This window comes from Capsicum annuum, chromosome 3, assembly GCF_002878395.1.
Source record: "Capsicum annuum cultivar UCD-10X-F1 chromosome 3, UCD10Xv1.1, whole genome shotgun sequence".
In the NCBI taxonomy this organism is placed as follows: domain Eukaryota; kingdom Viridiplantae; phylum Streptophyta; class Magnoliopsida; order Solanales; family Solanaceae; genus Capsicum; species Capsicum annuum.
In genome coordinates, this window is record NC_061113.1 from 129,025,659 (window position 1) to 129,041,497 (window position 15,839).

A 15,839-nucleotide genomic window follows, 5' to 3' on the forward strand; every position below is an offset into this window, starting at 1 on the left:
TCTCTTTAATATGGGTCGGAGGGAGATACGGTGTGATTCTTATTGTTCAATTGATTGTGTACTAGTTTTGGCTAACATAGATTTGTACATTCTTGATTATTATATAGGTAATTCATGTGATTCTAGGTTGAATACGATCTTACAACTATTTTTCCTACTTTGTGGTGAAGCTATGTGGTATCTAGTTATCTATTAGGTTACTATAGCCCTTGATGGTTAGGATTCTAATTTTCTAGCTAATGAACCTTGCTTAGTTGAATTATGGAAGCTAGCGATGGTTTATACGTGGGTAATGAAGATGTCGGGTTTAGCATAGGTGAAGATTACTGATCTAGGTGACTAAGTCTATGATGTCATCGATTGGTTGTTAAACAAGGAGTTGTGTGTTAATAAGGCTAGATAATAAGAGATTTTGGTTAAATGAGATGGGTAGTTAATTAACACGACCTGAACTAGGGCCTTGTCATAATAGGCATCTCAGGCCCAACATGGATCGGAGACCACCCCGTTACCCAATCCAACCAACCAAGAATGTATACTATGTCGGATGAATTATGAACATATAACAAGATAGCTTGTTTAACAGCAGACGAACGTTGGGATAGGTCCATGAACATGACCAACCCAAGAAAGTCTCACCATCCAATTCCCAACCCATCAACCATAACATAATAAAAATAAAATAACAAAGTCTGCATCCATACCATTAAAAGATAGAACAATCATAAATTTAATATAGTCATATGGCATCAGCCCTAATATTAATACAAATGTCAAGGCTAACACTAGTGCCAACACCGCCCACACCAACCCAAAGTATTCACACAAAGCCTCTATCCGATATTAAAACAACATCCGAATTTGAAATGCCCCTTTCTATAGCCAATGTCGATCATCAACTCTAAACAAATAAATTCATAAGAAAACCAAAACTAGAAATAGAGCCTTCAATAGTATGGAGGATCACCACTTCAAGTGAACAAGAGTCTATACCGAGTCCAATCATAGAGTAGGATGTGTAGTATGACAAATACCTTCATCGTGTGGGGATACAACATCAAAGATAGTTAGCGGTTTGAGAGATAACATGTAACTCAAGGATAAGGATAAGAGAATGACAATAATTCAAATCATGTCATCTATAATAGATAACGAATGAAATACATAAATACATATAGCTATATATATAATGTTAGGATAGGGAACAGGGTTTAGCATAAACCTTATATCTTATCCTGGGTTGTATAACTTAGCTATTGTATTTGATGCACCCACGGGATATATGGGTTACAGTTCTCACCCCCTAGTCCCCAGTTCCTGTATTCGCGAATCCCGAAGAATAATGTTACATGTACAGATAGAGGACTTAAACCTCCTAGTCGTATACCAAGATGATCATGCAATGTGGTATAATATGGGGGCACTCAAACATCCCACATTATTTAGTATGGAAGATTTGAACCTCCCCGTCATATTAAGAAATAGGACGCAAACCTCAGGCCATTTTGACCAATCAAATTTCTCGAAGATATTAAGTAAGTGGACTCTAACCTCAAGCTATTTTCACCCTCGCATGGGCCAATGCTATTTCTAGTGTTGATCCAAAAGATTCAACACCTTCATAACTCGTCAATGCAACACTCTTTAAAACACAATTTAAACCATTATTTCATATACATATATATTTAGCCAATTAATTACCAAAGGCACTTTGTTGGTATCGTAATACCAACACTACTAGAAAGAATACCAAATGCCCTTACCATTATCAAGAAAACATTCATTCAAATGACTTATGGACTCGAACCCATTGTCTTACAAAGACACTTGTTTAATTCAAAGTTAAGGGACTCGAACACATTATCTAACAAACACTTAAATCAGGTTAATATTTAGGACTCGAACGCATTTAGAAATATAAACCACCAAGGTAACCATTTAGATCATTACAAGGTCAACAAGGCCTTCATAAAAGCATTTACCAATCATTCATAATCTTAAGTTCAATGCCTTTGTTCAAAACATCATTAACATGTGACTAGTTTATTATCATGGGCATTTTCACAAAAGCATTGATGGCATACTATTAACAAGGTGAAAATCAAAATAAAAATGATCAAGTTTAGGGTAAACGATGACCCATTTGTAATATAATAATTACCAAGCACCCACACGTGCAAACAATCAACAAAAACATTTATAAACATTAGTTAAAAAACTAGTAAACATACTTCATAATACGCAACAAAACCCCTCAATTTTGGTTTTCAAAACCACTATATAATAACCATAATTGCACTTTTAAACACATGATATTTACGAAATAATAATGAGGGAACACGTACATGCTTTAGTCACTATGATTAATTGAAGAAACTTTACTCCTAAGTGTCTAGATGAACACCTTTGAAGAACTCTAGCCCCCAATATTCAAGACAGAGTTTAGAGAGGATTTTGGAGTGTTTTAATCTTTCAAAGTATGTTATGATAGGCCACAATGAGTTATAATATGCGGGGAGTTATGTTTTTCTTGGTGGGAAATGTCTAAAATATCCTCTCCTTAAAAGCTTAAAATTTTACTGCAGGAGGGTATTACCACACACCTTAAGTTGTACTTTAGGGTAAGAGTGGTACCTTTATCTTTTGACCTAGGTATCCTCTTGGACCTCAATTCAAACAAGCATGCGACCACACAAGGACCAACTCATATCTTAACATACCTTTAGTGTCCATTTAACCGTACCTTCGTTAGAATACTTTCGACAATACTTAGGGCATCATACAATTGTCTTTTTACTTCTAGTACTCTATCATATGACTAGTAAAATGCCTCGTTTTATATTGTATAGTAAATGACATAAAAATCATTGTGAAATATACTAGTTAGGGTCCTTATGTTTTATCATATCATACGACTAGTACCCAAAGACGTATGATATCCTGTGTGCTCAAAGTTAGAAATAATATAAGGGTTAAAAACCCAGGGTGTTTAAATTTCCCCCACTTTGATCATTCGTCCTTGACTGACGGGTAAAGTCAAGCACAAGAACATGTTTATACATTGTTCACATCAAACTAACCTTTAACCAAGTTACAAAACAATGATACAAAGAATCAATCTATCCTTTAACAATGTTAGAAAACAATGATATGATGAAAAACACATACTATCTACACAAATATCCACAATGGAGAACAAATGCGGATACTTGGACTTCATGTCCTTCACAGCTTCAAAATTATCTTCCTTTGACTTTTGGGATCTCCATGGAACCTGTTTAGATGACACACTTTTCATTCCCGACCCTCAAACTTATCGATACATGATCTTAGTCGAAATTACCTCATAAGATGAGGAATCTTAGATACCAACCCTTCCAAAATAACATCTAATAAAGGATCATCTACAAACTTTCTTAACATAGGGACATGGAAAATAACACGAGTGAAGCTCAAACTAGATAACAACTTTCTCCACCGATAAGTATGGACCAATATAGTGAAGAATCAACTTCCTCTCCTTCCCAAAACTCATTACTCCCATCACCGGAGACACCTTCAAGAGCACCCAATCCCCAACCTCAAACTCAATGTCCCTTTCCCTTACGTCCACATAGGACTTTTTTCGACTTTAGGAAGTCTTAAGGATATCTTGAATCACCTTCACCTTTAGTACAGAACCTGTAAATTCAACAATTAATACCACGCCTCACTAATTCAACCTTACAATTTCCCCCAAACACACCACTATGAGATCCTGAGTCTATCTATGCATTACTCCCTTGCTTAAGCCTATTCAAAGCTAAAAGCGGTTAACCTAGGCCACAAGGCTCTAATTCTTATATTTACATCCTTTCAAAATACTATTCTGCCCCATCACTGTAGTCAATAATCAAATCCTATCAAGTTTCTACCTACTTAACACTAATATTGACAAATCTTTTATTAACAATGGCCAAGCGTACCTTTGCTATGCAGGTTGTAAAGTCTACCTAACGAAAGATCTAGTAAACTCTACAATAATTACCTTACAACTACTAATTAGGGGTATAGAGATCTAACTTCTAAAAAATCTATTCTCAATACTTAGAACAGTAGTATTACTTCTCTAATATCACTTCCCCATTCATTGACAAGTTTTTAAAATATATCAAGAGTTCACGCTGGTTATCTACTTCTCCACTACTTTGGCTCTACCTAACAGTAGGTATCAATTCCCTAGAATTCCCATGCTAAAAATATTAAATTGAATAAGTTAGGTATACACGACACACTTAGCTCGGAACTGAGTATACATTACTCTTTACTCCGAAGGCTCTTGTACATCTAATGATTCAGCCGCCACTTCTAATTCAACGCTTAGACCTCCTACCTAATTCCAAATTACATATCTTAGTATTTCACAAGGCATCACCCAAACACTCTCACATATTACATCACCATACTAATTAAGTTACATGAACCTTGAATTAATTTTCTCAAATTAATATTCCTATCGCCATAATTACCAAAAAATCTCAAACTTAGCATCTAACAATGATCAAGTATCATCCACAAAAAAACACCATAGAGAACACACTAGTCTACATAATAGAGAGATCATTCTACATTACTTATCCCATTATCAGCAACCTATACACATTAGTAGAATCCTATTTTCCTTGCGCACGATCAACACCGATACACCCCATAGGGGTACATAAGAATGGATGAAACCGTTACATAGAATTTGTTCTATAGAGGGGGCAGAAATAGAACGAGTTTCCAGTACAAAGTTAATACCAACACCAATCTCCCTATCGGAGAAAGACTAAGAAGATAATCAAGGAAAATGGTAGGAAATTGATTAACCATAGGGATAGATTTTTTTTATAAAAGCACCTTCCAAGAGAGAATTTTTAACCTTGACCAAAGGATACAGGCACCCTTTGGAAATCAAATTTTAGGCTTTAAGAAATGAGATAAAATTTACCTTAGGCACTTAAGAACCCCTTCCCATACAATGACCGACTCGTTAGGATATTTGAACATGACCTTACTAGTCTGATAACCTAAGAAAGCATAACACGAATGCAACCAATCAATCCCCCATATTAAATCAAACTCGATCATATCTAATTTTAATAAAATGTACAGGAGTTTCTCTACCACACACCCCCTATAAACTCTTTTAGCAATTCATTATATCACCAACAAGGGTAGATATAGAAAAAGATTAGAAGTAAATTCAGGACCAAAGCTAAAATACACAACCACAAATAAGGTCACGTAAAAGAGGGTGGACCCTAGATAAGTAAAAAGTACACATCATGGAAAAAAAGTTTCAACATACCTAGTACAATAACAAGAGATGCTTCAGACTCCTAGTGATTATTAAGAGTATCAAGGCAATTCTAACAAGTGTTAGAGTCAAATGTGGCACTCTTTGTGCAGGAGCTAACAAAGAGTCAATGAGAATCCTGTAGGACCCCAAAGAAAATCCAGAAGGATAATTTCATTGAATATGGAAAATTTAACCACAAATGATGCAATGATTCTTCCCTTCACTACAAAACCAGTGGTGCAACTTGCAATAGAACTGATAAGAAGGATAGGGTGGAGCTAAATCAACCCTACTAGACTTATATTGGGCACCTTGTGACTTTGGACCACTACTATTTTGAAATTTATGTACACCAGACGACCTATGGTAAGGGGCTCTAGTTGATGGGTGGTAATAAGATTTTCCCGAACTCCCTTCCTTAGTCCATTGCCTCCCATGACTATCATCCTGAGCCACGGTGGCCCAAGAAACCCCTCTCATCCCGCCCACTAGTGCTATTGTAAACTTTGGGCCCAAACCCCAAGACTTTAAAATGCATCACTAGGGAGAAGAGCTTGCTTACTTATATGCCCAGCATCCCTCCCGTGTTTTACCAATGTGGGACTCCTTCCTATATTGGGGTATTACTTACACCCGCCCCACTTATTAACTCAGCGTCCTCGCTAATGTTTGCCTCACCAAATGAGATCTTCCTACATTCTGGACTTAGGTTTTCCCTGCCTTACCAGGATTTGCCTACACTCAGTTTGAACTTTGGCCTACATCGATAGGGCTGACACAAGAGCGGCTCTGGTACCATTGTGTCATGACCTGACCTGGGGCCCTGATAATGATGTGCATCCCGAGCCTCGAAGACTCAAGAGGCCCCCCTTCGCCCGCCCACTATTAATATTGTCCACTTTGGGGACAGGCCCATATAACTTTAAAACGCGTCACTAGGGAGTAAAGCTTGCTTACAAATATACCCAGTATCCCTCTCGTGTTGTGCCAATTTGGGATTCTTTCATAAGTTAGGGTGTTATAAGTCATTACAACATCCATTACGAAAAGGAATTTCGTCCACAAAAGTTAATTGAAAGAAAGAATCTCAAAATCTACAAACGATGAGGTAATGGACCCATATATTTCGACCATGACTTCTTATATAACCTCCATAAAGAGAGAACACTTCCAAGAGATTTCGCCACTGGTATCCTCTTTCAATCAGCAACCTCACTTTACATCCAAATAGCCAGAACTTATTTCATCTGCTAACTGGCCTCCAACTGAACAGAGAAGGTTGATGCATTCTAATCTTATCCACAAAACCCTTATACCTTTTCTATACGCGCAAATATAATCAAAGTCTTATCTCAGCCCAAACCAACCCAAGAAATAATTCAAACCACCGACTCCAACTATTAATATAACCTTTCCTTACAATTTCTCTCATGTTAGCACTCCAAACTAGGAGGAAAATCACCTGAGTCTGGAAAAGAATCACGAAATAGGCTCAACCAACCTATAAATGAAATTTGAAATGAGGTGAATCTAAAAATGAAGGTTGCACTCAGCTCTAAAACTATAAGATAAAATCTCTAGATCAATGTTAAATCAATCTATCTTCAACTACACAAATCGTACCTAATGACGGGTAGGCATCTGTCTCCAAATTTATCATAACTTCAAACTCGTCATTCCAAGACGTCAAATCCTAAATAAAGTTCAAAAATCCAAACCAAGGTCCAATACTCACATCAACCATACTATCTGAATCAGACATATCTGTACCATAACATGTCGAGCAAAAATTGAAACAAAGCAGGAAAATAAAATTATAATAGTGAATAAATTACTTGCTCACAATATAAGAAATCATTTGCATATCCCCTAGAGGGCACGAATCACGCAAACATACTCAAGAACTCTCCAGGTCATTAAACCACACTAGCAATGTCAAAACTCTTGTAACTAAGAGAAATGAAACTTAAGCGGGTTAGTGACTAATCCAATTCTCCATCGTGACAAGTAATAGCCAGAGTCTTATACCATCGAGGAGGAATACTCCAGCAAGACTTATTAGTAGAACAACCTCTGAAATGGTGATTTCCTAAATCCACCCAAGTAAGTCAATTATAACTGGATCCATCCATGAATGAAATCATCGAAGAAAAAAAGTATCAAACTCCAAACCAAAGTCAATGTTAATACCACCACTAGAAGTCAAACAAATCAAGATAAAGAATTTCCAATTTACAAACTTAAGAAGCGATCACAGGAAAGGCCACCTTCCTCTATCTCCCTAACTTCAACGAAGACATGAATCGCATCATGGAGAGAATGAATCATCCAATCACCACAGCAATATCAATGGAAAACCACAACTAAGAGACGAACACAAAAAGTCTTAGAGATTAATCTAGGACATCTCTATATCAATATCAAACCTCTATCAAGCAATGAAATAGCTAAAAATAAAGAATGGATCTAGAACTGGCCAAGCTCAAAAATACTCTATATAGAAAAGAATAGCCAATGCGAAAACCATCACAACCCAGGAGGCAATTCTAAGAGTCTCTAACTCATGAATGGGCAATATGGGTAAATTGCTAACTCTAGAATCGTAAAACACCACAGAATGTCAACTTGCCTTAGATATCACAATACATTCCCAAATTAATCTAACACTGCAGACCAAGAGGAAAAATAATCCACCTCGCCTCGCTATGGGTAAGAAACCATAAAATCATGTTGTATCTACTCAAACCACTAAATAGGAATCACAAGGAAATAATTTCTAACTAGATAACAATAGTCTTTAAAGATATCTAGAAAGGATAAATTACATAACATAATATTATCAAATATATCCATAACTTCAAATAGTACATCAACAGTTATAATAATATCAACATCAATATAATGAATAGGCAGTACTAAAAGGTACATTAGTATCATGTACCTCTCAAGGGCCATAATAAGGAGAATATGACAAGATAATTGGACTCGAACCCAAAAGCAACACCTATGTGGAGCAAATATGATTATAGATCTACCACTTCCACTACTAAAGAAAAAAAGCAACCGACTAGTCATACAATCATGAATTTAATAACAATGCACACATTAACAAATATGAACTCATCAAGGCGTATAATTATAAATATATATGAAAATCCTAATTCACATAATAAAATATAAATATGGGAAACAAAAGCACACATATCATAGTGAAATCTTCAATGACATGCCTAACTATCATAGGGTGAATAAATCTGAACTGGTCTAAACTCAAACCGACCAACTATATTATCAACAGAGCTACTAAGTGCAATATCTCTAACTAAAGGTTCCATAGCAATCACCAGGTTAATCACAATATGGTGAAAAACTAGAAATCCTATATTGGGGCTCTTTCTAAACTAGTAGCCAATATCTCTACAGTTGTAGTAAACTTTTAAAGTACAAAAATGGTGAGAACACAAATTAAGCCCAAACGACTGGCCAAATTATGGTTAGAGCACACTCTGTTACCAATAATCATTATTTCCAAAGTTGTAGCCTAAAGCAGGAACTCTTGGATGGCATGGAATCCATGCTTGCTCTGTCTGATCACTAAATCATAGTTAGGATGCTATCTGACCCAATGTATTATCTCGCCACAACCAAAACAAGATCTCAAATGAAATACTAATAGCACCATACTATTGGCATGTCCTATTATCTCAACCTCCAAAATTACAAATATATGCTTCTTCTATGGACCTTGCATTATCGACAATTTGAGTGAAAAAAGTTACAAGAGCTATCATATGCTCCAACGCCAAGAGGACTGTCAATGCTAGTCCTTTTATAAATCCCTACACCAAGTTGCTCTAAAGGATAGAGCATAAGAATACACCTGGCCAAACTAAAAAACCTTGTATTATAATCAAAATCTATAAGAAACCCCAATGAATAATAATAGTACCAACTTAGTCATGAGAAATTCTCGATGACTCGAATTTCATCCATGGCTACAAGGAATTTGCAAATCACCCAGACCACCAATATTGAACCTCAAAAGGCATAATAGACATGAGCTTAACTTAAGACTAACTTGTCCTTAAATCTTCTAGTTGTTACTTATAATCTTCAATATGAATCTTTGACTCTATAGCCTGATGCTTCGTTGAAGTTGTTAAAATGTTTGTTGAGGTCGCATCTATATCTGTCCACAATGTCACCCATCTTACATTATTCTTTGGGGATAGAATAGAGTTAAAAAATATACTTGAGGTTCATAGTAATGCAGACACATGATAAGGAGTTAAAAATATAAATTTCCTAAAATTTACCCGTAGCCTCCTAAAGATAGGTTATGGATGTCTCCACACCGATCCACAAGACTCTACAAAACCCTTAGCTTTTGAACTAATACATCAGTGAAATCAAGGCTCTGATAGCAATTTATCATCAACCAATTTCTTAGGTCCTAATAGAATAAATTATAACCTAATTGTAGGCAAGCCAACAAGTATTCCGGAATGGCTAGTAACAAACTACCCAAGTATAAATATAGAATGGAATGCAAAATACATAAAGTAATACAAATAAGTACATAATGAAGTCCACAAACCTAGAAGTATCAATACAATAGTTGCTAAAATAACAAGATTATAAAAGTCAAATAGAAAAATAAATTACACGAAAAAAACTTATCTCTAAATTCAACGTAAATACTAGTCTATATCTTAAAGGGAGGTAAGTAGTGCTCTAAACGTTAGGAGCTCACTCTAAGTTTCTAAACTATAGATGCTTCGCACAACATACACATTACCAATCATAACCCATTATTTGGTCTGCAATGTACATAAAGTGTAGTATGAGTACCAAATGAATAGTACTCAGTAGGCAATAGACAACTGATCTCTAAAGATAAATCAATTATGTATAACATATAAACAGCAGGGAAATACGCACAAGTATTCATCAACCACATAAATTAGCTAATTAGATTGTAAGGATAAGCTATCTTATTTATGTCCAAGAGACTAACATAATAAGGCTACAATATTATAAATGATGAACTATCATCTTTCAACCATACTCCAAAGTGTCAATACTACACTATATATCCCTGGCAAATATAAGAATAAAGGACAAAAAAGATCATGTAACTATATATAATATTTAAGAATAAATATACTATAAGAACAAGGAACGAAGGGATATATTGTAATAATATAGCTATATATAGCTAGATCTACATATATATAGATATAAGGTTACCGCATTGTACAACCAAGATATTCATATCTTCATTTAAGGACTCATTAAAATCCTCTCAGTATTTAGTACTAACAACTTTGGGTTTCTAATCCATTTAGTATACTTATGAATTAATCATGCACAAGAATGATATCATAATATAGAAGTAGGAAGAAGTAGACCTCAAACTCAATACCAAATCAATGACCAATATGTCATAAGCTAGACATAATAATGCTCATAACAATGACAATAACAATATCAATAAATATATGAGTAACCAGCTATTATGGAAAACCAAATAACTAGTAGATCTTATGTGTGTCACCATTGCCCCAGGCTAAAAATGTTCAATCTGCATACAACAACAAAAGGCATAGCAATCACCCATATAAATGCATCCATCACAAACGAGCTTATAGATAAAGGAACGTACTGGTGATAGGCCATATGCATTATGTATGAATTGAATATAATCCATATTATCATAATTCCAACGCCAGAACAATCACTTCCATAAACATTGACATGATAACCATCATCATCATAATCATTCTCTATGCCTAGTAGGTATATATATATATAAGTGTATATAAATGACATACATATGTCTAGCCATACTTAAGCCATTAGATGTATACCTAGGCACTTCAATGTAATCATCCAATGGCCTTGCAGGGTATCAATATCATTACCTAACATCCTCCATCCTTGACGGGTATTATCACATTATCATAATATCCTCTGACCTTGCCAGGTATAATCATATCATCAAAATTTTAAAATCAAGGCCAATAATAGAAAGCGAGCCCCATGATGGATATAGAAAGTGAAATCCCCACAAAATCCAAAGTAAAGAACAAGCCCCACAAAGTCTAAAGTAAATAAACATAGAAAAAAAGAATGGTAGGGTATACATCTATAATCAATCAATCACAATCAATATCACTTTATAAATAAGCATATATACATGACATGAATATAATAACTTTTATCGGGTCTTACCTTGAATTTATATTATGAAACCTACATCCTCCTCTATTCCATATCAGATAGATGTGTATCTAGATATGATAGGTATATGGGCTTAAGCCTTGGCTAAAAGAGTCTAAATCCATAGGTTTGTTACTCAAAGTGAACATTAGAGCTAAATCATTAATAAAGTGTACAAAGGGTCGAAATCTTTCATGAGCAAAGTAATTAGTACTATCAAACAATAGGCCAAAACATACCTCAGTCAAGTCTTTAAAATAACAGTATTAGCCTTTTTTATTTATAAATTATTCATTAAAAACTGTTATTTATTATTATGAAAAAATCAATTATTAAGGTAGAAAGTCCATTTTAACCCTTAACTAGTGACAACAATAACAATATTATAATCAAATAGGAATCATATCAATAATTGATGCAGCGATCATGAATGTAATGATCTATCATGCCAACACCATTTTCCCTATGAGGGAACCATAAGCATTAATATATCAATAGACTAAAATCGCATCCATTACAATGGTAGACACTTATTTGTTGGTCAACTTATATCATAACATGGCCTTGGGCCCAATAATATGTCAGGAACAATTGTAACATCATAATCACGGCCATTTGCCCATATATATATTCGGAACACATGTCAAAAGAACATTTTTACATCATTTAATATTTATTAGTCGTACTATTTTCATGAGGCCTAACATCTTTATAAGCCATAAAGCATATCTATTATCGTCTAACTCATAGGAGGCACCTCACATCTAGATGGTATAATGTATCAATAAAGAAAAATTCATAACTATGAGCACTATCATCTCAATTGTCCAATTATCATATCTAAAGGAAAATAACATCTCCAAAGGCCCAATATCTTATCTAAGAGAGATATACTCTCTACAAGACATTAATTAAAATTTGGGGAAGGTCATCACAATTTTGCCAAGACATCTTGTAAACTTATTCAAAAGTCTTAATAGTATCAACTAGGCCTAACATCTGACACTAGGTCTAACATAAGTCTTGGCCTAATATAAGGTAGAGAAATCCACTTCTAGTAATCAATTTCCATATTTAAGAAATTTGATCCCCAAACTAGGATAAGGAATCTAGTTCAATTTCTACATGTCAAGTAAGCATAAGATAGGAACCAAACCTAAGATAGGAACGTCATCTAGAAATATAGGTATTTAAGTCAACTCTACTGAAATTACGATTTAAAGATTGCTAGGCTAACCGAACTAAGGATAATCATAATAACTATGATTCAAACACTTAAACTATATCCAAAACATAAAATCATATCATATCCATTCTACAAGTTACCCCAATCCAAGGAAAAGGCAGTAAGGTCCTAAAAGTTTAATAAGCATTTCACCTTATGGGTCCAAGACCCTCATCTAATCCCAAAACATCAATAATCAAAACTAAGTTATTCTATTCTTAATCACTCTTGAAATTCACATTCACGTGCAATATATATCACACATCATCTTACGAAGAAGAGTGGACAGAAGCCTACCTCGAAGCTGAATTGCAAATCCTTACATCATTCACCAAATGCCCATATTCATTTAATAATCCAAAAATGCCATCACATAATTAAAATCATAATTTACTCATCAATATGAGAATAATGATACCCATGTTCCACCATTGTGCTTTCGACCCAAAAATGACACAAAAATCTCTAGTGAGTCCCACTGACAAAAATCATATTTCCATGTTCAACCCAACCTTCATACATAATCAAGGAATCATAACCCTTATGAAATAGGTGGAAACCAAGCAATCTTTGCTCTATAATCAAACTGTAAGTGAATTTGGGATTTTGGATCAAAATCCAAGAAATTCATCAAGAAGGTTTTAAAATCTTTCATTAATTTGGATGATAATCATGATGAAATATATTATTCAATCTCCTAAGTCATCCACAAGACTCAATTTTTAGTCATAATAACCATTTAGGATTTTATCTCTAAAGGTTGAAGTGAAAATGATCAAAATCGCAACATTAGGGTCTATTTATAGCCCTTTAAGGTAATGGCATATGTCTATCGCCATAACTTAGATTGTAATCAGCCAAGGGCGATCACCTTAGGCCTTCCTATTGTAGCCATAGTGTGATCATGGTCCCTTTTGTGCGGTCATGATACACAACATATCAACAAATATGGAAAAATTTTCATGTTTCAACAATATCTCGGGACTCTTATGGAATCCAATTTTTAAAAATGAACTTTGTAACCCACTAATTTTGATGTTCTATATGCATTTGCGAAGTCAAATTTTCTATTCACTTTAGTTTAGAACAAATATAGATCCCACACATAATTTATTAATTTTTAACCTTTCCGATCAATTTGTCTAAATGAGCTTAGGTGCATTGGGACCCAAATCAAAGGTCTACCTAGCCTAAAATTGATATTCTAAAGCTTCTCACACAATCTAAATTCACATCTAAGATGGTTTTACTAATATTTTTAATTGCTCGCCATTTGGAACCATTGAAGACTTCAAAATAGGGAATTATCTCTAAAAACCAAATGAACTGCTCGGTAACTGAACAGTCAGTCACAACAAGTCATAAAAAAATTATGATATTTATGGGAAAGCCTTAAAGGAGGAAATATCAAAAATTATCTAAAGGGGTATTATAATATCAACTACTAAAATGACTTTCATCTGCGAAAATCGATGGATAGAAAGAATCTCAAAAGCTCAAAATAATGAGGTACTGGGCCTGTATTCTCCAGGCAAGACTTCGCAAATCCAAATCATACCTGAAGACGAGCAAGCGTCTATACTCCAAATTTTTCATAACTTTAAATTCGTATTTCCAAGGCATCAATTCCATATTTGAGCCAATAAATCACAATCAACGTCAAATACTCACATCGACCATACCATTTGAATAAGGCATATTTGTACCATATTATGCTGAGCCAAAATTAAAACATAGTTGAAGAACAAAATCATAATAAATGATAAATTACTTACTAACAATATATGAAATCAACACTATATCCGTTAGAGGGCTCGAACAACAAAACATACTCAACAACTCCCCAAAGCTTAGAGGGCTCGAACAACAAAACATACTCAACAACTCCCCAAAGCTGCAATCCATAATAGCAGTGGCAAAACTCTAGAAACTAGGAGAAATGAAACTCAATTTGGTAAATAACCAATCTAACATACCATCTCGACAACGAAAATCCATAGGCTCATATCATCAAGGAGGAACACTCCACCAAGCTTCATTAGACCAAACAAACTCTAAAATAGGAATTTCTTAAATCCACCTAAGTAGGAAAATTAAAACTTGATCCATCCTTGAATGACATCATTAAAGAAGGAAAATACCAATGTCATAACTAAGGTCACTATCAAGACCACCACAAAAACTCAAATTACTCAAGATAAAGAATTTCAAATTTGTTAATTTAAGAAGCAATCATAATAAAGCCCACCAGACTCTATCTCCCTAATGTTAAAGAAGACAAGAATCATAGCACAACATTAACAAAGCATCAAATATCTTCACAAATATTAAGGGAAAACAAGTACAAGGAGAAGAACTTAAAAATTCAGAGATATCAATCCAGGTCATCTCGATATCTATATCAAATCGCTATTGGGTATTGAATAGCAATAAATGTAGAATGGAACAAGAACTAGACAAGATAAAAAAGGGTCTATATATAAAATAATATTCAACGCAAAAATATTCAAAGCCTAGGAGGCAAGTCTAAGAGTCCCTAACTGAAGAACGAGAAATATAACTAAATTGCCAACTCTAAAACCATGAAGGACCATGAAGGTCAACTCACCTTCAATATCAAAACATATTCTTGATCAATCTAAGACATCTAACAAAGAGGGAAAACAATCAATCTCACCTCGCTATTGGAAATGACATATCAAATCAGACTATATCAACTTATGTCTCCAAATAAGAATTGAAAGAAAATGAAATTCTAACTTGAGTACACTAGTCTACGCAACTACATAGCGAAGATCAATTAGATCACATAATAATTTAAAATAATATCAATATCCTTAAGAAGTTATAGTGATAGTAACAACAATATCAACATTAATATAATGAATAGGTGGTACAAAAATAAATAATAATGTCATATACCTCTCAAGGGCCATAATAACAATAATATATCAAGATAAAAGGGACTCGAGACTAAAAGCTATACCTTTAGGATGACAATATCAATACAAATCAACCTCACCCACTATTGAAAGAAATAAGCCATGGTGTAGTCACACAATCATGAAT